General features: G+C 44.8%; 2 long non-coding RNA genes across 2 annotated transcripts in view; one reads left to right on the top strand and one right to left on the bottom strand.

Annotated features, from left to right (window-relative positions):
- Nucleotides 1–27,716, top strand: part of LOC134474098 (uncharacterized) — a 101,369-nt gene that overhangs the window by 38,095 nt on the left and 35,558 nt on the right. The window lies entirely within an intron of this gene.
- On the bottom strand, nt 168–27,716 carry LOC134474097 (uncharacterized). The gene is made up of 7 exons (XR_010044702.1): nt 27,311–27,716; nt 25,282–26,417; nt 12,660–12,853; nt 6,648–6,717; nt 4,207–4,326; nt 3,130–3,287; nt 168–1,300 (listed from the first exon to the last, which is right to left on the bottom strand). It is a non-coding gene; the product is annotated as an uncharacterized LOC134474097 (long non-coding RNA).

Here is a 27,716-nt window from a genome sequence, read left to right as displayed (position 1 = left end):
CACCTCCCAGGTGGCTGTGAGGGTGACTCAGATGAGTAGAGGGGCCACAGCAGCTCCACCAGCCACTCACGGATAGGATAGCAGTGTCCATGACATTTGTGCAGCTGTCAGGTGGCCTTGTGTGTAACAGTCCCTAGACTTCATCCCTGCCAGAACGGGGAGCAGTGATAGGGTGACAAGAGGACTGCCGGCTTCAGGGATTTGCACTTCACATGCTGACAGCTGTGTTTTTTTTTTTTAAATAATGATTTTAAAAACAAACAAAGGAGTGATTTGAGACTAAGCACCTTACACTGTGCATTTTAACCAAACAATTCAGACAGAGGTTGTGACTAATCTTGGGAGTGTTGTGCAGGCCTCCTTCGGGTTTTCTTTTTTTCTTTCCTTTTCTTTTTTTTGGTTTTGGTTCCAGGGATCAAACTCATGACCTCACACTTGTGCACTTGCCAGGCAGGCGCTTAAGCTGCTGAGCTAAATGCCTGGCCTGTTCTGGTTTTCGGTTTTCATACTGATCCTGCCTTCCCAAAGAGCAGTGGCCTCTAGGACACTGCCCATGGGTTGGTGGCTGCCCTAAACCTGCGGTGACCACTTCACTTATTTGTACATTCAGCTTCTAGGGCAATGGCACATGCCTGGCACTGCATCCCACACAGGGAACAAAAGCCAGTAAGGTCTATGGTGGCCCCCAGTGGCCAAGGTCAAGCCAGGATAAATACTCCCACAAGGCTGTGCAGGGGACCCCCAAGAGTCTGGGGCCTTTAACCACTAGTGGCTCTGGGCTACACAAATGTGGATCTTAACCCCACTCTGCCGTGTGCGCTCATCCCAAGACTCGGAAATGCAAGTCAGCAGATCTGCGCTGGGCCCTGGAATTGCATTCTGATAAAGCCCCTGAGAGACCAGGTTTGTAGCTCTTTCTGGAACATAGCTGGACTAGAGAGTGGTGGCAAGGCAAGGGATTTCAAGGTGACAGGCTGTGGCCCACCCAAGCAGAGTGGCTGTCTGAACACCTGGGGCCTCTGTTGATTGTCCCAGGACTGGAAGGCTACACACTTCGTTGTGTGGCTGCCAGGTGGGTTCCGTTGGTGGCAGCCACCAGGAGGCACTTGCTTCCGTGCAGACTGCAGGGTCCTGACAGTGGCAGCTTCCTTCTCTGCCGTGAGGTGGGTCACACATTTCGGGTAGCAGGTGGGGGTTTGATGAGCTCATCACAGTGCCTCTCCTTTCCTGTGGTGCTACTGCCTGGCCCAGCGGAAACGCTGTATAGTGGCCGAGTCTGCTCTGTGCTGCAGTCAATTGCCTGTAGAGGTGAATAAATGGGTCAGCGTCACCACAGGATGCAAAGAAACTCTCTCTGTGATAGCATCTGCAAAAGTAAGTTCTGGACACGATAGTTCAATGTAATGTATAGCCTTAACTCATAACCATTCACTTCAAAATCGGAGGGAGAATGAGATGAGAATGGAAAAAAAGAGACTAATACTATGACCAGCTTAGAGTAGGTCATGTTGTGTGGACATCAGTAGACAGGTTTCTTTGTAAAGCAGCTCCTCAGATACTTGGATAAATGATTTCCAAGTGGTGGGAGGTGCTGCAGCTTGCATTTCCCGACTGTCTTTGGATGTAAATCCTTTTGGTGACCGTCTTGCTGCATGAGGCTTCCAAGGGTTTCAGTTTGGGAAAACATCTTCCTTTCCACCCCAATAAAGGGAATAAAGCAGTCTGACTTTTAACCTGGTTGGTATTGTCAGTCAGCAAAAAGATACCTGCTAGGGATGAAACTAGTTGTGTGTATGTGTGTGTGTACGTGTGTCTGTAGTACCAGGGATTCAAACATTATTTGGAGACAGGGCTTCATTAAGTTGCTCAGGTTAGCATTGACTTCTGATCTTTCTGCCTCAGTCTCCCAAATAGGTGGGATTATAGTGTGCATCACCATGCTCAGTTAAGAAGAGTTGTGTGTGTGTGTGTGTGTGTGTAACCTCCACTTTAGCCCCTCCTTCTACCTTTTGTTCCCTTGACTTTTCCACCTGGTGAGTAGCTTTGCATCTACTGTTAATATCCTGAGTAAGCCTGGGATTCATAATCAACCTCTTCCGCACTCTCATCCCTATCTCTAAACTCCATAAAGTCCTCAATTTCTGTTGCGTTCCCCATTTTTAATCTTTGTCCTTGTCACTGCCTGGAGAGCTCTCATTTTGCACTAAGATTTTTTTCTTAACCTGAATTGTTGCCAAGCGCCTCCAGATGAAAGGACCAGCTTTCTGCTGGAAGGCCTTTTAATAGTGGGTCACCCCCCGCCATGTTTCACCCTGTCCTCCTGTCTGCCGTCGTCAACCCCTCCCCATATGCTGCCAGTCTCTAGGCTTGTAAATGATTCTATTCTTTCAAAGTGCCGTTTTTCCGTGATGCTTGATGGTGCTGTTCTGCTGGGTCTGCTTTCTACTCCTCTTTTCTACAGGTAAACACCCATATACCTCCTCTGAGAAGTTGCTTTTAATTTTTCCAAAATACTTTCTTCCCATCTTTACCTTAAGGCACTTCTGGGAAGACAGACATTACTAAGGGCCTTCTTCATTTGTAGAATTTAGTATACTTCATTTTAATCTATTTGTCCATTTTTTCAACTTAGCCTGTCTTTTTGATACAAGGGAAGAAACTCCCAACTCACTAGATGCCTGGTACGAGTTTGTGTTCTCTAAAATCGAAGAATGAATTTTAGGATCAATGGAGGTTAAGAGCAGAATATTTATTGAGAGAAAAAAAGATTCTGTCAGAAGTAGAGAGAGAGAGAGAGAGAGAGAGAGAGAGAGAGAGCGAGAGAGCGATGGAAGGGGTCCCGAGTGGGTCGCCCTAAAATGGGTTCCTGAACTGTGGGGTCTTTTTGTGTACCCAGTGCAGGTACATATCCAGTCCCTACTTGGATATCCAGTGTATCCAGAGTATTATAATTTCATGAAGGAGGGAACATTTGGGAAAAATGTCTAAAAACACTACTTAGGAAGGGAATTGTGGGGAAATAAGTTGAGAAATACTGTCATAGAGGCTTTCAGCCTTGGGCTTGGGGATGGCTGTGTGCCGCATGCCTTAGGGTACCTGGTTTACTTCTTTGAATTTAGGGTTGCTGACCTCAGATATGGTGATTCTTGCCATCTCCTAAGATTTCTAGGAGTTTTAATGAGATAAACACGGATGACTCTTCACAGGAGATGTCAGGAAATGGGAGCCAGGGCAGGGATGTGTCCTGGTAGGACAGTGCTTGCTTAGCATGTGTGAGGCCCCCAACACTGCAACAAAGAAAGGACAAAAATAAAGGAGGTGAAAGAGGAACCCCTACTATTGGACATTTTTTCTTTAAGGTTGCAAACTGATGTGTAAAAATCCAGGGGCCTAGAAACAGAAATGGGAGCACACTTGTTTAAAACTTCCAAGGTTAAAAAAATAAAAGCAACATATCCTGGGGACAGTTCACCCAGTTAGGACCAGTAGCTGCAGTCCCACCCATTGGGTGCTGAGCTGCTCTTCTGTACACCAAGGTTCCTGACCCCAGATGAGCTCCTCAGGCCCACCCGGTATACACTTTGATAGCAGAGGCTGGGAGAGACTGGAGGTGGGTGGGACAGGTCCAGGCAGGAAATGTCTGCGGGCCCTAAAAATAGCATGGGAGGGAACAGGAAACAGAAACCTTGGGCCAGCATGGAAATCAGAACTAGAGCTGGGGGAGCGGCCACCTCCCTGCAGCAGAATCAGTTCCTTGGGAGCAATGTGGGGAGGTCCCGCTGGAGACAGTAGGCTCCTGTCCTTTGTTTTGTTCTTAATGCAGCACATTTGTGCTCTCTTCATGTTTAATGGCCCATAGATGCCATTCTGTGTTTGAGCGACCTACCGTCCCCATTTCCCAGGGCTCTGGGACATGGAAATTTGAGTGTTAAAATAGGAGAAGCACTAGGCCAACTGACAAGCTGGTCACTATTTTTGAAACAGGCTGCGTAAAGGTCTGAAACTCCCTTGCAGTGAGCTCATCTTGCCTGTACAGTGAGACACCCTTGGTGATGGACCATGCTGCTCCTCCCTGGCCAGTGAAACTCACCTCTGGGTGTGATCCTGCTCTTTGGCATTTTTCAAAGCTCTCCAAGGGGAGTGATTCCTATCTGCAACCATAAACTGTGGGCTTAGAATGGGTGAAACATCACCTGGACTTGTTACCTGGAACACTCAAGAGTCTCACTCAGTAGTTTCCAGTGGGAGTTGATGCTTGGGTTAATCCTAAATCATGCAAATGTCTGATGGCACAGTGCTTGCCTAGCATGTGTGAGGCCCCCAACACTGCAACAAAGAAAGGACAAAAATAAAGGAGGTGAAAGAGGAACCCCTATCTATGGCACACTTTGAGAAACACTGATCTAGTGTTTTATTTTCTAAGGAATCTGCTAGCTTTAAAGATACACTTGACACTGGTTGTTAATCATTGCTACTCATATATGATGCTGATGAGCAGATACAAAGTACCCCAAACTCTTCAGAGTTGCTATTTTAAAGTCACACTAGTGGTCAGTGGGCTTTGAGCCTTGACTGGGCTCAGATATATGCATTTGTGATTTTGATTTCAGAGGCACAGATTAGACCAAGCCTAGACTTCACAGCTCTCTTCACTGGGTACTGACTTCCCCAGTCCTTTTGTTCGTGTGTGGGAAACTCATGCCCACCTCCTGGATAAAAATTGGAAGCTGCTGAGGCAGCTGGCAGCTCTGTTCTGTGTCTGTGAACCTAGGTCAGCTACCAGTGAATACTTTTTATGTGGCTACTTTTTGGGTCTCTGTAGCTCCAGTCACTGGAATCCCTGGTTTCCTCTCTTGCTGCTGTCCAGGGCCTCAGGTATGCTGCTAAGTTAGGGGCCATGCATATTTGGTCCAAGATGTCCCGGAGCATGATTTGGGCGCAAAGGTTCTCCCTGGCTTCTGAGATCTGCCACACCTCATAATATCATGGGAAGTGAGGAAGGAGTGAGCCCTATGGCCTGAGGGATGCTGGTAAGTTGTCTCCTTCATGGGCAGTTAGTGTCAAGGAGGGCTGTCCAGATGGGGGGTGCAGGAGGCTGGACACAGATGACTTGTTGTGGGCCCAGGTGGCAGATGCTTTGTGTAGGACACTGTGTACCAGTTGAGAGCCACTGCAGGCTTTGGTAGGCAGGGTGTACACTCAGGATTTGGGGAGCCAGAAGTGACCACAGCCACCTTCTCACATGGGGATCCAATGAAGTCTATGGAGGGAAGGTGGGCTCAGGAAAGAGCAGGGGCTCACTATCAGGGCTGACCCCATCCCACACCGCATCCCTATGGCACAGCTCTGTTTGCTGTCTACCAGGGGTAGGAAGATTCCAGAGCCTGGGCCCTGGCTGGATCTGCAGAGATGATCAGGGTGTGTCCTGGGGTCAATTCAGCAGCCTCACAAGAGAGAAAGGAAGCCTCACCCGTGGTTTCTGGCTGCTTTAGTGGGGATAACTGCCCCTACCACTGTTTCCAGCCTCTCCCCCCTCCTTCCTCCTAGTCCTCCTCCTCTTTTGTTTTCTTTTCAGTGTCCAGAATTGAACTCAGGCCCTCATGTGTGCTATGCAAGTGCTTTACCACTGAGCTAAATCCCTAGCTTGCTTGCTTGACTTATTTATTTATTTGTATTTGAGACAAGGTTTCTCTAAGTTGCCTAGGCTGGTATTGAACTTGTTATCCTCCTACTTCAGCTTCCTGAATACGTACGCACCACTATGCCCAGCTCGCCCAGCCCTTCTTTAAATGAAGTCTGTGCTGCTTGTCCCCATGCCTAACCCAGGCTGACACAAGTGATCTTGTTTATGAATTTAAATTTTGTTTTCAGGAAAATCATAGGAGCTCAAAGGACATTAACAAAAAGGCGAGAAAAATGCATAGATTCAGGGGGCTCTGGTGCACTGTTGTGGTTCGTTTAGTGGAGTGCATGATTGCTCATTAAGTGTTTAGGATGGATGGTAGAGAAATGCAGTAGTTTAGGTAAGTAGCTCTGCGGTGGGCTGAGCTGGTTATTTATGGTTATATGGTTGCTTTATAGTTCAAGGGTCTCTTGAGCAATCAATATGCTCATTTTCCTGTTTTATGTGACTTAAGAGCAAAGTCATATAATTTTTAAACAGTCTGGAAGACTTGGTGTTCCGGAGTCTGCATTTGGCTGCACTTTTCATTGTGTGTATGCCTTGATTGAAGCTGAGACTTTACGTGGTTAAGCAGTGGGTCCTGACTGAGTTCCTTCAGTTGTGTGTGACCTTAGTAGCCTGCTCCTTTGAACTTCAGTTTCTTCTATACAATGAAGAGAACGTATTGCGAGCCTTCCAGGGCTAAATGCAACAGTGGATGTGAGAGTCCTCTCTGCACTACAAAGTTCTGTGCAAGGGCAAGGCATTATTTCTTCTGTTATCGTTCAGTATAACATTGTTTCCATGGGAAAGCCCAAGTTGCTTTGTAACAATTGGATTTACAGCATGGTTTCCAGGAATGCATTTGTCTCAAATCAGCCATTGGCCAAGAGAAACATAACCTGACCTAAGGATAAAGTGCACTGTGGCAAAAGGCAGGAACTACGTACGCAGGTTTCAATGGAAAGGGAAAAAGAAAACTTACACAAGCTGTGACATTCATCTTGCTCCACCTTGGCCATCTGTAATTAAGTTCTTGTATTAGTCAGGCTTCCCTAGAGAGACAGAAAAAACAGGGCAAGTGGGGAAGTGTGTGCATCTATCCATGTATCCATCCACCTGTCCATTCATCCCTTTCATCATCCACTCATTATTTGTGTATTATCTATAGTCTACCTGTCTGTCTATCTGTCTGTCTATCTATGTCTGTCTGTCTGTCTGTCTGTCTATCTATCTATCTATCTATCTATCTATCTATCTATCTATCTATTTATCTAAAGAATCGACTTCTACAACTATGGAGCAAGCTGGCAAATTAAAAATCTTCAAGATGATCTTCCAAGCAGGCTGGTGACCAGGGCAGAGGTGTGGTTAGAATCCAGAGTTATTCCTGCCGCAGAATGTCCTCCTGATGAGTCTGTTCCATTCAGTTTTCCAACTAATTGGATGAGGCCTGCCCCATGGCAGAGTTTGCTGATGTAAATATTTAATCTCGTGTAAAACAATCTTTCACAAGAGCATCTAGAATAATATTTAATGAAATATTTGAGTTCCATGGCTCAGCCAGGATGACAAATAATCTTTATCATCCTAGGGCTAGGGATATAGTACAGTGGTATAGTATGTGCCAAGCATGGGGACTGACCTCAGTCCCTAGCACTTTATACCCCTCAGATCTTCATCTGTGCCCCTCTTTAGGGGCTTCTACTTGCCTGTTCCCTCTCATCCAGAAGTTGGAAGATTTCTTTCTGTTTCTGTCTCTTTCTCTCTCTGGTACTGGGGATTGAGCTCAGTGCCTTGGCACTGAACATCATTCCCAGCCCTTTTTTATTTTTCGTTTTGAGACAGGGTCTCCCTAAATTCCTAACTGGAAAGAACTTGAGATTCTCCTGCCCCAGCCTCTTAGAGTACTTGGATTATAGATGTGTGTACCCCTTGCCCCCACTCCCACCCCCAATTCAGCCTGGCTCTTGCTCGTATTTTAATGCTATTACTAAATACATTTGTGTGTTCATACAGTAGTTCTTTCAAGTGAAGGAAGCTTTCACTGAAGCACCCAGACAATAGATGATGTTCAAGTCCCTGTTGAGGGATTTACAAAGGAGGACCAGGTGCCTGGCTGGGTGACTTGCCAATAGTGTGTTAGCTGGTATCACGTGAATAGAGGCTTAAGATACGCTTGCTCTGAAGACTTACCTCACATTTCTGCCACCACTGTGAAGAGATGTGTAGGTAAACTGATTTCTTAGGAAAAATACTTAGGAGCTTAGGGTTTAGCTCGGTGGCATAAGCACCTGCCTGGCAAGCATGAGGTTATGGGTTCAATCCCTGATACCAAAAAAAAAAAAAAAAAAAAAGAATATTCAGTTGGGTGTGCTGTTGCATGCCTGTAACCCCAACACTTGGGAGGCTGAGGCAGGAGGATTATGAATTTGAAGGCAGCCTGGGCTAGACAGCAAGTTCAAGAACAGTCAGAATTACATAGCAACATATGATCTCAAAAATGAAACAAAGCAAAACAAAACAAAATGCTCAAACAAAATCCAAGAATGAGTACTCACACTCAAACCCAACCAGAATCAGCAATCTTACCAATCTGACTCCCAGGTTTGTGAGCTAGAAATAGACGCTCACTTCTGTGTATCACTGAGCCTTGGGGAGGTTTATTATATAGCATTATTGTGGCATTAACTGCCCGGTAAAAAGAATTACCAAATAAAAATTAAAATTATGGTGATAATAGTAAGATAGACATTATTAATTGACTGGAGGGCATACTTGATTGACTAGAACTGCTTAAAATTCATTCTGGAGTAAGGAAAGAAAATGCCTAACCAAATAAATTTTAAAGAGCACTAATAGGGAACAGTAAGATTACTTTCTGATTATACCCATGAGTCCTCCTTGTTCGACTAAATAGTTACATATACCTCCATAAACAGCATGTAGGAATGTGATAAATGTTTAAAAATGTACACAAATAGCATCATGTTGTATTCTGCAAATGGCTCTTTCTGCTCAGTGTTATATTTTTAAGATTTAGTCACGTCAGGATGTTGCAGCAGGAATATAGCTCGGGGCAGAGAGCTTGCCTAGCATTCACAAGGCCCTGATATTGATCCTAGTTCTCCATACTCCCATATAGTTGTCAGTTGATGCTTACAGCTTTAGTTTTTCATTTACATTGTTGCAAAAACACTATATGAATATACCACTGTTTACAAAATCATTTCTCAACCAGGCATGGTGATGCATGTCTGTAATCTCAGTATCACAGACAGTTGAAATAGGTAGAAATATTATCAGCAGTCAGATGGGGCTGGTCCTTGAGCGAGTCAGGGCAAAGATGAAAACTCATCATGATTGTGGCCCGAGGGATGTCAGCTGGAGGCCGTGATCAAGATGAAGATGGGATGACCAGGCCTGAGGTAAGTGGTAACACCTGGCCTAATGAAGTCTAGATAGACGTCAGTCGCCTCAGTGGGTGACCAAGACCCTTGGACACATCCCCTCCTGAAAAGTTCTTTGTTCTTTCCATGTACACTTGCTACATGACATTCCTCCCCATTTTATCAACATTACTTAAGCAGCTATACTGATAGTCTTATTGGTTGATTATAACTGTCACGCACATTATACTCATGTAATTATGCTCTACAAAACTTCTCCTGAGAAATGGGGTCCTCAGCAACACACTTAGAGCCCCTCCTGCCTCTCAAGAGCTGTATTTTTCCTGCTCAATAAATATTTCCTACATTTAACCTCCATTGTTCCTAGAATCCATCCTTCAGTTTTAGAGGACATGAACTTGGTGTATTGGCTATCTAGCAGGTTGGGAGTTACAGTGTTTCCCTTATATCATATTTGGAGGTCCTTATATCATTCCTATATCACCAGCACTCTGGGAGGCTAAGACAGGAGGATCATAAGTTTGAGCCTAATCTGGGAAATTTAGGATCAGCCTATGTCAAAATAAAAAAAATTAGAAAGGTTTGGGGATGAATGTAGCTCGGCAGTGCCAAGGCCCTGGATTCAATTCCCATCACCGTAAAAAGTTTATTCTTCCGATAATGTACAGTTTGACTATTCCTTACCCCTCCTTTTTCTTTCTATAACAAACCATATTTCTTGTAGAATTTTATCATGGAGGCATCTAGTAGCAGAGCCTTCTTGTTCATGTACATGTGAGTGTAGATGTAGACTGGAGTAGTGATCGCTGGTGCTGTTTACCAGGCAAATATTTCCGTCTTTCCTCCTGCTGGGTGTAAGGTAGAATCTCATTTGTGTTTCCTTGTTGTCAGGCCCAGTTACACGAGTTGTAGCCAATGAGATGTAAGTGGAAAGGGTCCATGCTACTCGTATGTGGTTGCTTTTAAGACCTAATGTATGATCTCTTTCTCCTTCCTGCTGCCCCATGACCAATATTGCTTCAGAAGGAGAGGCTTGCCTAGCTGCTTCTTGGAATGAGAAGAGTGTGGAGCCCAAGCCCCAGACAATCTGTGATAGCTATGTAGCATGAGGAAGAAATAAACTGTGATTTCAGTCCCTGAGACGTAGATTTTGTGAAGTCAGCATAACCTTTACATTCTGCCTAGAACGCAGATCAGCACCTAAAGAGTGGGTCTCCATGACTAAATGCTTGACTAGGGGGCCAAGGCAAAGGCACCATGGGTATGCCTGAGAAAACAGACCTGAGGCTGGAGGAATGGTCACTCACAGTGTGGCTGGACAAGCATTTTGTAAAACTGCACTTGTAGAAATTGAGATAAATGAGAGTTTACCTAATAAATTTATGGAGTTAGAGAAAGAAGGTAGAAAGTGGACTAATGATTGTGTTAGTTGGTTACTCTGAACAGTTGGCAAGATATTTAAAGAAAGACGCATTAAGGACAGAATAGACCAATGTGCACTTTTTTATTATGGCTGGAGTTAGCAAAGGCTTCTCATCTCCAAAAAGCAAAAGATAAAACTGAGAAAACTTTGTGGAGAATGATTGAAACTCAGTTTGTAAGCAAGGGTTAAATTTAGGCTGTGGATGTGATGTCCATTTACAGGATCTCTGGATGCACAGTATTAAGGCATATTCTGATAAATGTCTGTACTGTAATGTTGGGGAAAATGAAACTTTTCAACTCTGACACCCCCTCCTGACAACCCCTCCTTTTCCCTTACTGGTTTGAAAAGTAAGGATCTTCACTACATCCTGTTACCTCACTCCCCAATTGGCTGAAGCCACCCAGATGTTCAGAGCTGTAAACCTGTCACCTATGAATGACTGCCTTTGTTATGCTTCTGAACTTAGCTTGCTTGCCTTTTCCCACCACAGCCTCGGTTTGAAGCTCTCATCCCCCAGGTTTGGGGCTCAGACTTTGGAGTGCTGAGTTCCTCTGGGCCTGCTAATGTGATAAAGCTTGGTTCCCTCCAATTCTCTGAGGGCCACTTGTTCACTTAGCCTCTAGTAAATCCAAAATTGTTGTAACAGTATCAGTTAGACAAAATGAATTGAGGAGAAAGATTGAGTGTGCAACAAAATGCCTTCATTTTTATCTAGAGCAAAGTAGTAGCAAAAAGAAGAGATACAGTGAAAAGGAATTCATTTTTTGTTTTATTGTTGGCAGTATATCATGAATACATTCATTGTGGGTAGTACATGTGCATGACACATCTTATTTAGGAGATTTTTTTTTTTTATTTTGGCACCGGGAATCAAACTCATGATCTTGCTGCTTGCCAGGCAGGCGTTTAAGCCACTGAGCTAAATCCCTGGCCCTAGAAGATTTATTTTTGATGGGATTTTGATGTTTGGTGTTTCCTGGCATCAAATGGTAAGAACTGATGGTTATGAGAGAATTACATTGCCAAAAGAACCCCTGCCTGATCTAGATTTTGAATGAGTATTAAAACAATTCTTGCTTCGTAAAACACTTGGTTCATGGGGAGACCACAGTTTTTTGCAGTCTACGTAGCTTTTGGAGAATAATGGAAAAGGGAAATCTCTTGAAGGACAAGGTTGGTGAGCTGGAATCAGGTTCTAACCTGTGGGGAAGATGCTCAGTGATCTCAGGATTGCTGAGGATTAATGTCTGCTGTAACTCACTGCTTTCTTCTCTGAATGGGAGAGTTTGTGGCTATTTTTTCTTGTCTTAAGGTTCCTTACTAAATGCAGGTTTGTTGGGAGGAACAATTTTTTTGATATCCTAATAAGGGGCACCCCAAGGACATGCAGAGATAACTACCTATCACTTTCATAGAAGTTACTGTATTGTGAGAAACTGGGTATCTTGGGCTTTGAACTTGTTACGATGCTAACCTGGGGCTTTAGGTTGTCTTCTTTAACTTTTTATCGGTACCAGGGATCGAACTCATGACCACCTGCTTACAAGGCAGGTGCTTATGCCGCTGAGCTAAATCCCCAGCCCCAGCTAAATCCCCAGCCCCTAGGTTGTCTTCTTGAGAGGGAGTGGAGTATATTTTAAACCCAGGAATGAGAATACATCAAATATTGGGTTTGGATAAGGATTGACTCTGGAGATCATTACTGCTGCTTAACAATATTCTGATAGTGCTCTTCTGAGCTGTTGTGTGATGGATCTCTCATCTGACACTGGTCTCAAAAAGAATTGAGTGAATCTCATGATGTCATGAGTTGTGCATTAAAAAAGACATTATTAAAAAAAGAGAGAACTCAAAAAAGCAGGCTCAGCAAGACGAAGATGCACATACTCCCTCTTTCTCCATCTCCTCTTGGGGAGGCAGGCAGGGCCATGTCAGGATGTGGGGGCCATGCTGGGGGAAGACCGTTTCACATTACCATCCTTCCTGTTTGGAGGGAAGGTATGAGAGTGTGCTTTGTTAGAGGAGAAGACACAGTGTGCTTGAGAGCCTGGATTTGAAGTGGTGGCTTTAGCAGATTTGTCTAAGGACATGGAGGCAGATATAATGTTATTTGCCCTCTGCTGGTGGGGGGAAGGTATTAGGTTAGATGACAGAGCTATACCTTGGCAGAGAGGAGGAGTGGTCTCTCTGGTGCCAATCACCTTCTTTCTGGACAGCGCACAGTTGTGCCTGGGATGCTTTCCTTTCTCCTAGATGACAAAAGTGTCCACGCACTTGCCTCGGTCAGTAACTCAAGGAGCCTCCAGGTTCTTGCCCTTTCCTTTGGGAACTACCAAAGTTATAGGCAAGAAGTCTCTGAAAAAGAAGACAATGTGAAACAGACTCCCTCGCCACTCTGGGACATGGAGCAGGAGGGAAAAATGAAACTAGGTTGTCTCAAGCTCCTAATGCTTGTGAGTTGTTCTTAACCACAGCATAACTGTCTTAGGCTATCCTGGAATATACAAATGGATTTTCTGGATGACAGGTTATACATATCTCTGGCTTTCCTAGATAGTGCCAAGTCACCCTTGAGAATCATTGTTTCAACCCACACTGATCCTAACAAGAGAGAACTCAGAGCTTCGTCTTGGCCATTCCTTTATACCTCTACCCTGCAGTACTCATGGTTGGGCTCTCATCCGTCAATGAGCAGCCACCTGTTATCTGAGGACTCAGGCATGAACTGGATAGACTGCGTAGGAGGAAACAGGAGTAAGGATCTGGGCAGAAAGGATGAAGACCCGCAGCCAAGCAGATCTAAAGTCAAACAGAGAGGTCAGGGAAACATGAAGACATGAGAGAGGGTCAGCCAAGTGGGGCACTGGCAGATAAGCTGAGGCAACTGAGAGACTTGGATTCTGGAGAACAAAAGAAGAGGGTCTGTGCAACAAGGGGTCAGGCAAAGACTTGGTCAAAACAAAAGCATCCTCGCAAAGGCAAAAATCAATCGCTTTTAGAGCTAGGAGCTGCTTACATAGTTGGTGTTGATATCCAGGTAGCTTAGTTTGTATAGCTGCATAGAATAAAGAATTGGGAATGACACAGGAATGACACAGGAGAAATATTATGACTTCCAACTTGTTAGATGTCAGATATGCTGAGTTTGTGTTCCCCAATATCGAAGAGTGAATTCTAAGGAACAATGGAGGTTAAGAGTAGGAAATTTTATTAAGTGACAGCTCCTGAGAGGCAGCAGGGGGCCCAAGTAGTTTGCTCCAGGTCCCATTTTTCAGAGGAAGCTTTACAGAGCAAAATCATGAGTTGGGTACAAAATTACGAGGTGAGTACAAAATCATGAGGTGAGTATAAGATGGGACAAAATAATCTTTGTAACTTTACTGGTTACAAACATAGTCACTTAGGTAATTGTAGTAGTTGATTGATTGTGTCAGCTTGAGAAGTTGAGAACTTTAAATAAGTCAGCTCAGCAATTCTACACCCTAGAGTATAGAGGACCCACCCTAGGTGGCTCACTGCCTGGACAGTGTAACAAGGAAACGAGGGAGGATGAACTGACTTCTGCTCTTCAGACAAGAACCAGGCTTCACCCTCAGCTTGGATGTCATCTCTTGGCTTCTAGTGCAGACTCTTTGACTTCTCTCTTGGATCTTTAGCCTTCTGGTGTAGACTCTTCAGCCTTCCATCATAGACCTGTCGGCCTCCTAACAATGAGTTTGCATGGAATACTGCATTGAGCTCCAGATCTTGGATTGAGCCCTTCAGCCTCCAGCATGCAGATTCTCTCTGTACACATCCTCATCTGCCTCTGTGAAGGACCATCACAAGCCAATCTTTTAATTTCTTATACATTTTTATATCTTGTGTTATGTCTGTTTCTCTAGTAAAATCCTGACTGATACAGTAATATTATTCCAATGGGAAGCAAATCCCATACAAGTATACATGAAAAGAACAAAGACCTTTTAAGAAGGGATGAGTCCAAGGGTCATGCTTATCCACTGAGATGACTGATATCTATCTAGCTTCATTAGACCACACATTACCACTCATCTTATCCCCTGGGGAAGCATGTAGACCTGGTCCTTCTGCCTTCAACTTGAGGCCTGGCCTCCAACAGATGCGCCTCCAGCCACAACAATAATGTTTTTCATCTTTTGTATCAACTTGTTCACTCCTGTCTGATTGTCTATAAGATTTCCACCTAACTTAGCTGTTTATAATAGGAAGAAGGGGAGCTACTGCTCCTGGAACTCTGCGAAGACCTCGTACTGCACCGATGAATGAGCTAAGATTTTATTTAGCTCTGCTCCTGCTCCTTCTTTGGCTTGTGCCGTCCAGCTCTCATGTTCTCTGTAGCGCCAGATTTCATTCTTTAAGTCTGTTCAGTTCTCTGGCCCCTGGGGAAGCAGGAAAGTGAAGGAAGCAACACTATCAGATACCTACTGCCTGTAGATACCGAGCTGGGTAGTTTATGTGCATGTTCTCATTTTCTCCTCACAGGAATCCTTTGGGTTCCCTGATGTTGTTGTGTTTTGTAGATAGAAAACTTGCATTTGGAGAGGCTGAGTAATTCACTGGCAGTCACATGCACAGGAAGTGGCGGAGCCAGGACACAGGTCTGTCTGATGCCTGCACCTGGATGCCTAATCACAGAGTGCATCTGGTCTTGCTGGGGACCCATTGTCACTCAGCCCCACATCATTGTCCTTCATATTTAATTTTGGGCCAGCTGATGCAGATGGGCAGATCCCACTGGAGTTACAGGTCAGTGGCATACAGCGGGCCTGCCTCTGCTTCCTCAGGTAAGACCATCTTCCCTGGAACAGCCTTAGCATTTGTTTGCAATACTGGTGTGTATTTAAATGTGTAATTACCGATCCCACACAGAACTGTCACCCAGGGCAGACAGCTACTCTCTTATGCAGGAGCCAGAAGGTCCTGTGGTGCAGGCAGACATGTTTTTGAAGGGTACCCGAGGGAGTGAATGATAGGCAGGGCAGGAGAGGAGGAGGGACCGGGCAGAGGAACAGCTGTTCTTGGTGGCTCGAGTCACGTTTGTAGCTTAAATTAGCCTGGTTCTTTTCCAGCTCCACTGTGAGGGTGCTGCAGGGAGCCTGGGTGGCTCTTCTCCTCTGAGACATAGATTCGTCCCTTTTCTTTTCTTTCTAGTCCTCCCTTTTGGGTCCTTTCACTAAGGCATGAAGAGGCCAGGTGGGATGGCCCTAGTGTGAACTGTTTGAAAGAGGGTACTAGGATCTTTCTCTTGCCTCTTTCTTGTCTTTATTTGCTTGAAGTTTCACCATTAGAGATTAATTCTTTTATTAGAGTGTGACATGCAGTGAAGTCTTATCAGCAAATGTGTCAGCTTTCCCTCTTAGGCAGTATATTTGAAAAATTCAGAAAAATAAATTCTCATATAAGTCTGCTGCCATGTAAGGTGACTGTGCCAATAATAAGGGAAATCCTCTTGCCTCCTGTCCGTCTCATCCCCACTGCCCTCGGAGATGGCTGCACCAATGGAGGATGAAGGGCTCCACCAATGGGAGAGGTGGGGAGGGCAAGCTGGACCATCTATACCACCTTGCTTTTATCACCTCTGTTATGCAGACTCAGCTCATCTGCACCACAAACTTGGTCAAAGTTACCTTTCCTTTTAGGGTTTCTGTTTCCTTTCATGGGGCTTAAGATGGTACCCCAGGCCCCTTCCTGTCTTCCATCCAGCGAGTCTATCACCTGTCTTGGTGCACTGCCAGGGCAGAAGTTTTCTCAGCCTTGGCATCTTGCTGGTTAGAACCATGCTGGTCCCAGCTGAAAATGAGCCATGTCCCAAGATTAATCTTAAGAACAAGGCAAGACAAAACAAATGATTTTCTTATAGACTCTGCAGACAACTGAGCTCTCAGAAAGGACTACAGCAGGCCCACTAGGTTGAACCAGGTGTGCTGCCAGGTACAGGATGAAGATCCTCTCCAGGTTGGGGAATGCCTTTGATGGACCTTGATGGCAGCAGCACAGATAGCATGCAGTCTCTGGCTTTTCATTCCCTGAACTGGCCGGGGTCCCATCTGACTGCGGGTCCAAACAGTTGCCAGACAGAAGGCACCAGATCAGCACTGGCTACCACTTGGGCTTGAGGTTTCTCTGGAATCTTTGCCTGGACAGCTCGTTCTTCTTACAACTTATGTGTTCTCTTCACACTTTTATTCATTTGGTGTCTCATTATTTTAAATATTTGTGTTTTCTAATTGTTATCTATGTTTTTTTTTGTATCTCAAATTTTGGCACTTCTAATGCCTTTGTTCATTTGTCTGCTGATTTTGCGCGTGTTGGTTAGCTACTCCTGTTGAGTTGTAATTTTGGATTGTGATCTCCTGTCTTCAGTGGGACTTTGTCTGGGGATTATGCTCCTCCTGTTCCTCAGGCTCACTTTGCATTTGCTTCTCCCTGGCCATCTACCCTTCCTCTCCTTTCTTGTGTAGAATCAGTTTTCTGTTACTATTTCTGGTTGAGGTTGTTTAATTCTTTTTTTTTTTTTTTTATCGGTACCGGGGATCAAACTCACAACTGCCTGCTTGCAAGGCAGGCGCTTATGCTGCTGAGCTAAATCCCCCGCCTCAGTCAGATGGGACCTCAGCCAATTCAGGGAGTGGAAAGCCAGAGGCTGCATGCTATCTGTGCTGCTGCCATCAAGGTCCATCAAAGGCATCCCCCAACCTGGAGAGGATCTTCATCCTGTACCTGGCAGCACACCTGGTTCAACCTAGGGGGCCTGCTGTAGTCCTTTCTGAGAGCTCAGTTGTCTGCAGAGGTTGTATAATTCTAACCCCCACCCTGTGACGTACAGATATACTACCTAGAATTCTTTGTGGAGACTCCTCTGGTGAACCAGGAAGGAGCAGATAGATTTCCCTATGATCTCCCTGTGAAAGGGTTTTGGCCCAGACAGGACTCTGTAGCCAGGAAAGCCTCAACCGGAACCAGGAAGCCCCTATCTCCCCCGCCCCTAGGAATTTACCTGTGACGCCATCTTCCTGCCCCTGGGAATTTACTTCTGGCGCCAAACAAAGACCAACGGGCTACCTACCTGTGCATCCTTAATGCCCCCCTCGGGTTCCACCCCAAACCGAGGCTACTTATGTGCCTCACTCCGTGTGTTCCGTGGAGAGATCACTGACCCGGGGTGGAGATGTCCTGCCCCGGGGGGATCGGGGTGTCTCTCCCCGCATTCTCAAAATAAAGGTGATTTATATTTCATACTTCTTATCTTTTCAGCCGCCGCCGGTCCTCCCTCACACTTCTATCACCAGTATTAGGGAATGATTTTTTCCCCTAATTCATCCTATTGTCTAAATTGAGTCTCTTCTAGAGTTTCACCCAAATGTTTGTATTTTAGTGTTAATTCTTCCTTTAGAAAATCTCATCTCCTGCACTTGGGTGGAAGAAGCCCTAGGCTCAGATTTAACAGCTCAGACAGAGTAACCGCCTCGGATTAACTGGAGGAACCTGCAGTCTGGGATTTCCTTTCCTACTTGGCTCTTGAGATCTGGGAATTCCCTTTTACTTTTTCTTGTGAGCTCAGCTAGCTATATCTTTAATGTTTTTCTAGTATGTACTTCTAAGTATTTTTGGGTTATTTTTTCCCATCTTTCTGGAATTGAAAGTCTCCTAATCTTTTTTATTTTTCTGAATATGAATTATGCTTCTTGCATAACAGCAAGGGGAAGAAACAGAGCAGCAGAATTGATTGTACTGATAGTCTCCTTGGAAGAGATGGCTACATCGATCTTAGATGACTCCCCATTCTTTTGCTTAAAAAATTTTGAAAAATGATGTGTCTTTCAGTGCACATTTTAAAAAATAAACTGAAATAACTGCTGAAGATAATTTCCTACATATTCAACATATTTTTATTTAAAAATAAAATGGCTGTATCACTTTTGAAAGTATATTCAATGCAATCTAAATACCTTAGTGATTTCATAGCCACTACCATGCATTAAAAATGCACATACAACTTCATTAAAAGTTTAAAACTCCACATCGTTTTTCTTTGGACTCATTTTTCTGTATCATGGCCTCCTGAATATTTTTTCCCATTGTAATACTTTGCCTTTAAAAGTGTTTTATTGATTATTCTCTCATACTTTGGAGCAATACAAACATGCTGGGAAATTAAATTTCATTCCCTGTGATCATAAATTCCTAAATGTTGAACACACTTCTCCTGGATTGAGCTATTTCTGCAATTATTAATATGCTATTGATCAAAATAACAAATATAAATTTGGATAAATAATTTCTAAAGGAAAATGCATCTTTGCAGGAGATGAATGAGCCTGACACTGCAGGTCAAGAAGCCACAAGCAAGTTTTGCTTGTGGCTGGAATGAGACAGGATTCAGTACACATTTTACTCTTATTTTTTATTTTTATAGATAAAATCCTGGAACAATATTTTCACATAAGTAAGAGAGTAGGAGGATGAAGGAATTTTGTCTACCACTTTTTCAATTCCTTAGCTTTCTTCTAACTTTTTAGGCCTCAAATCACATCATGATCTATTATGATACATTATCTTTAGCAACCTACAGCATCAATTAAGAACTTGATTAAGAGCTCCTCCAATTTTGCAGGAAGCAAAGACTTGAAAAACTACATGACTTCCAAAAAGGAAATGAAATTATTTTATTTCATGACCATGGAAACCAATGGTTCAAAAGTAGCGTGCTTGCCTAGCACATGCAAGGCCCTGTGTTTGATTCCCAGCCCTGAGTTCGTCACTTCCCCCAAATCGCTCTTTCATTTGGTGGCTGGGATTTCTGCATCTAGGGATTATGTGAGATTAGCACAGTAAGGTTCTGTGAGGGTGCAAGGTTTATTTTTCTTTTGTAAAGCGTGAGAAGGAAAATCATGAGAGAGGAGGATTCTGCTGTAGATATTTTCAGGATTAATTTTACGGCTGAGTAATTGAAGCTGACTATCAGAAGCAGAAATTTGTTTCCCTTGAGGCTGCTGGTTCTAGATTTCCTCTGCAGAGTTTTTTGAGCTTTCACTCATTGGTCTGAGTGAGTTTGCTGGAAGAAGCTTTAACGGCTGGATGGCATGAGCACATCTCCACATCTTGCACTCCCCTGTGCTATGGTGGTCCTGCCTTAGCACCAGCCAATCAAGGACTGAATCCACTGAAACCCTCTGCCTTTAAGTCTGGGTGTTCCAGAAAGAAAAAGCTTACTAATACAAGAAGCTAACAGTTGGAGGGGCTGAGTAACTTGCTCCTATTAAGTAATAGAACTGGGGATTGCGCCTTAGAATATTTGTCTAATATCAAATCTAAAGATCTTAACAATTGCACAGTGGAGAAGCAACAAAGGGGGTCCTTGGGAGTGGATCCCTGGCTCACAATCATGCAAGGAAAGGAGGAAAGAACGAGGGCCTTGAATAATTGAAAACAATTGAATTCTATTGTTGGAAGTGGCTTTTTAATAAGTCATGAGACTTGGAGTGAATTAGTTAACATGTCTCAGTCCTAATTCCTAATGTCACTATTGTGGTGATGATAATGATCGTAATGGTGAAGATGTTGTTGATAGTGATGATGGTGATGATGATGATGGTAGTGAAAATATTTATTGCTTAAAGAGCCCATCATCAGTCCTTTCCATAGCTGCACCGTCTAACTCTGTTAGCTCTCTGTTCTGTTTTGATGTCTTTTACCCTCTCATCTAGAAAACATTCTCTTTGTAGCAAAGCCTCAGTTAATTTGATGTTTGAGTGTTTCTCTCCTTTCTTGTCTTTTCTCTAGGATAAATCTTCTGAGTTTTGTTTTTGTTGTTTGTAATATGAAGACATCTTATTCTCCTGGTCACTCTCCTCTGGATCTAATCTCATTTGTCAAAATGACTTTTAAAATATAGAACCCATAATTTATCATCATAGTCTAGATGTGGTTTGATCAGGGTGGAATGCTACAAAATATCTCTTCTCTTGATCTGTAGATGTCATCTGAATACTTAATAGTTTTCTCAGGCATCCTCAGTGTTGGATTTGTAAACTTCTATTAAAGCACCATTCTCAGGTTCTGTGGAAAGCTGCTGCAAACCTGTTCTTTCCTCTTGTCCTATAAGTCGTAATTGACAGTGTGACATTTGCTTGTGTAAAATTTCATCTCAATGTCCACGTTCTAGTTTATTACTACAATTTTGCATCCTGATTGTGCTCATTAAGGAGGACAGTGCATGGTAAGGTACGGGGAGCGCTTTAGAGGACAGAGCAGTAAAAGTTGCTGCTCTGTCCAAGCCCCTGTATCCCTTACTATTTTGGGTACTTTGGGTGATATTTCCCACTTACAATATTTAGAGTCAAATGAAGGGTATAAGTGGCTTCCTTTCTCCTCCTCTTCCTTCTTTTTCCTACTGAATTTTATACCTGTGGTATTTTTCAGTGAAGGTATAATTCAGAATAAGATGAATTCTGTTACATGTGGAGAAATTTATTAGCAGGAAGGCACAAACATGATCATGAAGCCAGCTCATGAAAATTCTATGATGTCCCAACCTTCTTCCTCCTCCTCTTCCCCTCCCCTTCACTTTCTTCTTCTTCTTCTTCTTCTTCTTCTTCTTCTTCTTTTTCTTCTTCTTCTTCTTCTTCTTCTTCTTCTTCTTCTTCTTCTTCTTCTTCTTCTTCTTCTTCTTCTTCTTCTTCCTCTTCCTCTTCCTCTCCTTCTCCTCCTCCTCCTCCTCCTCCTCCTCCTCCTCCTCCTCCTTCTCCTTCTCCTTCTCCTTCTTCTTCTTCTTGTTCTTCTTCTTCTCTTTCTCCTTCTCTTCCTCCTTCTCCTTTTCTGGAAATTGGGCTAAGATTCTCACACAGAGCTATATTCTCAGCCCTTTTTATTCTGAGACAGAATCTTTCTCACATCTTGGTTTCTTTTAAATCATTTTGCATGTTCAGTTGGATATAAAATGCCTGCACAGAAAAGGCTTAGCAGTGGAGCAGAGGGGTCAGATGACAGTCCTTCACAAGCACCAGTGGAACCCTAAGCTCTGGGTGCTGCCCCAGAGGCCACAGCCTAGTGTCCTTGACTTCTCACATCCCATCTCCCTTGGGTGACAATGCCTGCAAATGTTTATCCAACCCATGCATCATGAACTGTGCTCATTTCTGCCATGAAAATATTTTCCAACATCCGTTATGCTAATTAGCTGTAGTGTTGTTGATCAGAAATCAAGTTGGTTGGAATGCTTGTAGACAGCTGCTTCGTGAGTGTGGAGTTTTCATGGGAGTATTTCAAATGTTAACTACCCACCCCTGTTGTGAATCTTCCCAATTAGAGAGCTTCAAATGTTAAATAACTTCCTCTAGACTACATATGTGTAACTGTGATATACGTATTACCATCCAGGCTGAAGAATTTTGAAGTAAGATATAACAATGTAGCAGATTGGGAGTCTGGGACCTGGGTTTCTTTTCCAATGCTTGCTGTCATCTGGCTTGGTAGGGGACAAGGAGTCTTGTCATGGGTGCTATAGTCACACAGGTGGTACCATCCTGGTATCCACCTACTGTATGATAGGACTCAGTACATATTCTACAGTGTCACAGTTTGTGCTTTCATTTTGATTGTTTGATTATTTTTCATGCCTAGATATAACCTGAGCAACTACTTCTAAGATAATAATATGTATTCTGTTAATGCTGTTAATTTCCTATTTTTGAGATTCTGTATCATTTCTATCCTTTTTCTGTTTTGTTTTTTAAAATAGGTTAAAAAGTAGAATTCTTATAATTCCAGAACCCTGAGAGGCTGCAACAAGGAGGATCACAAATTTGAGCAAATATATACAGAGAGACCTTTTGAGATTGAGGTTGGCTAAAAGGATCACACAAGGTTAGGTTACCCCAGGGGGAACAATATACAGGTGCCCCAATCCTCAAAGACTCAGGCTGAGGCTGGTGCTTTGCCACATACAGTGTGGGTTTGTATCCTGTGGAAGGTCTTTATCTGTCTCTTTATGGGGCAAGCAGAGCACAACCTGATGGTCAGGAAGGGGAAGCTCCCTGCCCAGGTTCTAGGTAGTCTGACTTTCTGTCCCTGCTGTTCCTGGGGTTGTCTGGCCCTTGAGTCCACAGAAGTTGCCCACCTTCGTAACTTCTTTATGGACTCCTTGAGAAGCCAGGCTTGGGTGTGGTACTTTCTGCTGGGAGAAGCTGGGGAGGAGACTCTTTGCAACTGGTTGAGGGCTCAGGAAACCCAGCATGAGGTCCCAGGGTGGCATTTAGACAATCCTGCCTCTTGCATCACATACTGTGATGGTGCAGGGCGTGGCCCTTCCTGGATCTTAATCTTCTTGTCTCTTAGAATGAGGAAATTGGTTTTTGGTGGCTCTCAGGCTCTGCATTCTAAGCAGGAACAGATACTCACTTTCCTCCACGGTAAGCAAAAACAAGCACACAGACACCTGATCCCAGCATGGTGGATTTCAGATGTATAAAACTTCAAGGTTCAACACCCTGACAGTTTTTCCTTCAGTTTTTCTTGTGCAAATGAGTGAAATCACGTAAATTTTAATATCTTGCTGAAAGTGATGCTAATCGATTTGACTGTGGAAAAACATTTTAAGAAATGACTGATAGAGGCCTCATGTTGCTGCCAGGACCCAGGGAAGTATTTGCAGATGATGACAATGCTCCTATCAGTTTTTGAATGCATTAAAAAAGCACACGGATTTTTGTGCTCATAGAATTTTCTTCTTTCCTTCCTAACACCACTGTATTTGTTTTCATTCTTCGAATGACTAATTTTGGATACAAAGAGGTTTTTTGAGACCTTCTTGACATAATAACATTTACAGATTCAGTCTTCACATTTGCCTGGCCAAATGGAGAATAAGATCATGGAAATATTTGCCCATTCATATTGGCTGGTGCGTTAGCTTTTGGTCACTGTCACAAAACATCTGAGACAATCAGTTTAATGGAGAAATGACTTATTTGGGCTCACAATTTCAGAGGCTTCAGTCCACATGGGGCTGGCTCTGTTGCTTTGGTGCCTGTGGTGGGGCAGATCACCATGGTGGGAGGGCACAGTGGAACAAGGCTGCTCACCTTACGGTGGCCTGGAAGCAGGAAGAGAGAGGAAGGAGCCAGGCCCTAATAGCACCTTCAAGGCCACACACCAGTGACCTAACATCCTTCTCAAGGTTCCTCCAACTCCCAGGGGCTCCAGAATTTGGCATATGGGGTGGAGAGACATTCAAGACGCAAACCGTAGCATCAGGGCTGAATGAGAATCAGAAGAGACAGAGGTGCTGTGCAGCAGGTTTTGGCTTCCCATATCCACTCAGTTACTCTGCAGTTGAATAATGAGAATAGAGTAGTTTGCCTGCATTTGACAAAAATTTTGCACAGAGCCATCTGATAATGACATTGGTCAAACCCTCTTTCCTTATCACAGTCTCTGTGTTTGCCTTCTTTCTAATGGGACAGGCATTCTAAAGGCAGATCTGCTACTTCTAAGGTACAGATCTTCCCCCTTTTCAAAATCTTTGGGGGATTTCTCTTCTAGCTTTCTTTTCCGACACCTGGCAGTGTCCTGCCTGTAACAGGCAGTCAATAAATATCTGTTGTGGCTGATGATGATGGGGAGCGAAAGCGAGGAAGCCTTTCGTGTGTTTATAATGGCAATGCTGTGCAGTAGATTGTTGCGAGGGGTTGCCAGAAACACTGCTGATTACTGCTGCAGCCCCATCTTCCGGCACCGGCTTAGCAGGCCTTTGATTGAATGGTGATAAAGGTATCATTTTGCGGCATTAGGAGGAAAGCTGTATGGAGATTTGACGTATGTGGTGTTTCATAACTTTTCCTTGATAAAATAGTGGCGTTTGTCTTCTTTCATCTAAGGCAGAATCATTTTTGAAATGGAGTCCTAAATTTTAAGGTATGGAACAATTCAAGTTAAACATCCCTGGGAAGGCTTGCTTCATGTTTTTCTGCCCAAATGGGGAGTGAGATTGCAGCAACCTCTCACCCCTTGATAATGGTGATTCTGAGTAAGAGCTGGGGAGGGGCTGCAGGAGGCTGCCCGGCTTACTGCTGGAGGCCTCTTCTTCCTGCCTGCGTGTTGGCTTTTGTTTTGCTTCAGTGCTGCAGCTCAGTTTGGGGGGAACCTGGTGAGGGACAATGGTGTGGGAGCCAGAAGGTGATTTTGGGGGGCAGGGATAAAGGAGAACTCTGCACATTTTATTTCTTTGGTACCCATCATGTTCCAGACAGTATAACAAAAGGGAACTATTGTGGAAGAACAGGGAAAAGGGACTCAACCCAGCTCAGGGAATCAGGGAAGCTCCCTGGGTGAGGCTGTTTGCACAGAAGTTTTTCAAGAAGCAGTGAGTGCGGGGTGTGATGGCACACATCTGTAAACTCAGCTGCTTATGAACTGAGGCAGGAGGATTACAATATCAAGGCCAGTCTGGGCTATATAGTAAGATACAACCTGAAAGAAAAGATAAAGAGAGGGACTGGGAGGCCACAGGAGTAAAGTGCTTGCCTAACATGCACGGGGGCGTCAATCCAAGTACTGAAGAAAACAAAAGCTATGAGTCAAGCAGGTGGAGGTGAAGTGGGACTGGAGGTGTGATTCTACCAGACAGAAGCACATATGAGTGATGGAGGGAGGAATGGTCCTGGTGCAGCTGTTTTTGGGAAAAAAGAAAGGTCTCGAAGACAGATATGCCAGGAGGAAGTTAGACCTAGATGTGAAGTGACAAAGTGAACAGGACAGCTTACCTCGAATGCTTCCACTCTGCTGTCAACTTAAGGTCACACTGGTCCTCCTTCTCCACGTTCAGTCGGATCCCAGGTCTCACAGTCTCAGGAGCAGTCTTACCCTTTCTCTGCTGTGGCTTGAGACCTCATCCTTGGGCTGAGTCACCGGAACAGCCCTTATGGTAGCAAGGGCTCAGGAGCGGTGGCTGTAGCGGAGCCCACAAAGACCTGCTTCAATAAGAGGAGTTTCCTTTCCATGACTAACAAGCAGCCATCAGCAGTGCTGGGACAGCATGATAGTTCCCTCGTGTCACTTCCTGTTCCTATTATCAGTGTGAAGCCAGCCACCTCACTGTGTCTCTGATAATCCAGTTGGTGGAGGGGCGGAAAGAGGCAGAGGAAGGGAAGGAAGTGACTCTCCTTTCGTCACATGGGTCACCCGAAGGCTGTTTGTTCTGTAGGTACTAATCATGCGCCCTTTACCATGTAGTCACACTGATCAGCAAGGAAGGCTGATGTCCTTCCTGGTCAGTTTGTGCTACTGTAACAAAATGCCTGAGACGGCGTAATTTATAAATTAAAGACATTTATGCTCCAGTTCTGGAGGCTGAGAAGCACATGATCAGAGCAGGAAGTGCTGGTGCTGAACCAGGACCCCAGGAGGGCAGTGAGCCGGGAGTTCCAGAGGGAGGCTGGGTAGGGACTCGTCAGTGGCTGAATGAGCCAACTCATCCAAAAGGAGCAGTACAGAGGCTGGCCCTGTGGCTGCCATTTACTGAGCACTGTCCTTCCTTATGTTATTTCTCACCCTTGTTCTCTGTTCTGGGGTCTTTTCCTCATGTCCACCTGCCCCGGAGGAGTGCTTTATGGCTTGTCCATCTCTATTATACTCCTACTCCTGGTATGACACCTGTTGGAGCACAATGTTCTGTGTGTCAGTTACACTGAATTCAGGCGAGCCACGCCCAGGAAGGAAATCAGACTCAGAGGAGCAGAGACTCGGAAGCAGGAACCCAGAGCTCTGCAGCTGGTGGTCACTGCTGGGCATCCGGGGCCAGGTCAGCTGGTGCTGAGGTCAGAGCCTTCAAGGGGTGAGGTCAGCAGGCAGGCAGGCAGCAGAGATGAGAGCTGGGCGAGGGGGCACTGAAAAGCAGTAACTGCAGAAAAAAGGGGGGAGGGCATCAGACACAAGGAAGAATCTGGACACAGCGGCAGCAGCCCATGGAATGCTGGGGTCAGGAGGTGATTCTGTACCGTGGAAGGACCAAGCGTGAGGGACCGGGAAGAAAGTCCCTTTTGTTTTGTTTTGTTTTGTTTTGTTTTTTGTCTTTTTCCTTTTTATCGGTACCGGGGATCGAACTCACAACTGCCTGCTTGCAAGGCAGGCGCTTATGCCGCTGAGCTAAATCCCCAGCCCCCCTTTCTTCTCCTATTACTTTGGCCCGAGGGATATCAGGTTTGGGCACAGCCTCCTGTTGGAAAAAGGAACAGAGGTTGACCACCGGTGTGGTGGTGAGGGCAGGAGTTTTCTGCACTGAGGTCGTGCAGGCTGTGGTTGCACTACTGAGATGTGCCCACCAGAGGGCGAGAGAGACCCATACCTGAGACCTTAGAGAGCAGAGGCCGCAGAGCTGCTAGGGATCCCTTGGCCTCGCCGAGGTGCAGGGCTGTGATTAGGAAGCATTGGGGAATGTAAAGTTAGGCTTGAGTTTTCTTTCTTTCTGCACAAAAGGCTCTAGACAGACGTTTCCCAGATCTTGGTGTACCCGTAGTATGCATGGCAGGAGGGCAGGGGCAGGGTTACCCTGGCAGCAGGTGACTGTCAGGACCTGGCCCCGCTAGCACCACGAGGACATCGGTTCTGACTTTTAACCTGAGCCACCTCACTTCCCCACTTCTCTTATCGGTCAGCAAAGAGGACGGTCTGTCTCCTCCTTGGGGTGCTCTCCTAACACCCGTGAGAGATGCCACATCCTCTGAGGTCGCAAGGCCACATCCTCGGAGGGCCCAGCCAGTGTGTGGCTCTGCGATGAGGACCAATTGGACTCACCATGGAGATGCTGAAGGATCTGTCTTGCTCTTCAGTGGTGGGCCGGAGAGTCTGGGGCTCAGGCTCTGCTTGGGGTGACCACGCACCTCTCTGAGCCTCTGTTTCCACTTCCATGACATGGAAATTTGAAACCAGCTCTTCCCCAGAGCTGAAGGAACCGGATATGACATCAGTGCCTGAAAAAAATTTTTTGTTATTTTTTAAAAGCATAAAGTGATATAGAAATGTGACTTCCTGCTGTTGATATTCCGTTTTTCTCTGTTCTCCTGTCACCTCTTTATAAGTCACTGGCTCTCCAAGGTGCAGTCAGGTCCACAGCCACCCTGAGGCCTGCCAGTGCTTTGTGTTCCCTCTTGAAATGTGAGTAGAAAAAAAGAAATGTGAGTAGAGGTGACGATGACGCCCT

Source organism: Cavia porcellus, unplaced genomic scaffold, assembly GCF_034190915.1.
Source record: "Cavia porcellus strain 051 isolate PalLab524CR breed Dunkin Hartley unplaced genomic scaffold, mCavPor4.1 scaffold_2, whole genome shotgun sequence".
In the NCBI taxonomy this organism is placed as follows: domain Eukaryota; kingdom Metazoa; phylum Chordata; class Mammalia; order Rodentia; family Caviidae; genus Cavia; species Cavia porcellus.
The sequence above is the reverse complement of the archived record's forward strand: the minus strand, read 5'-3'. Positions and strand labels throughout refer to the sequence as shown.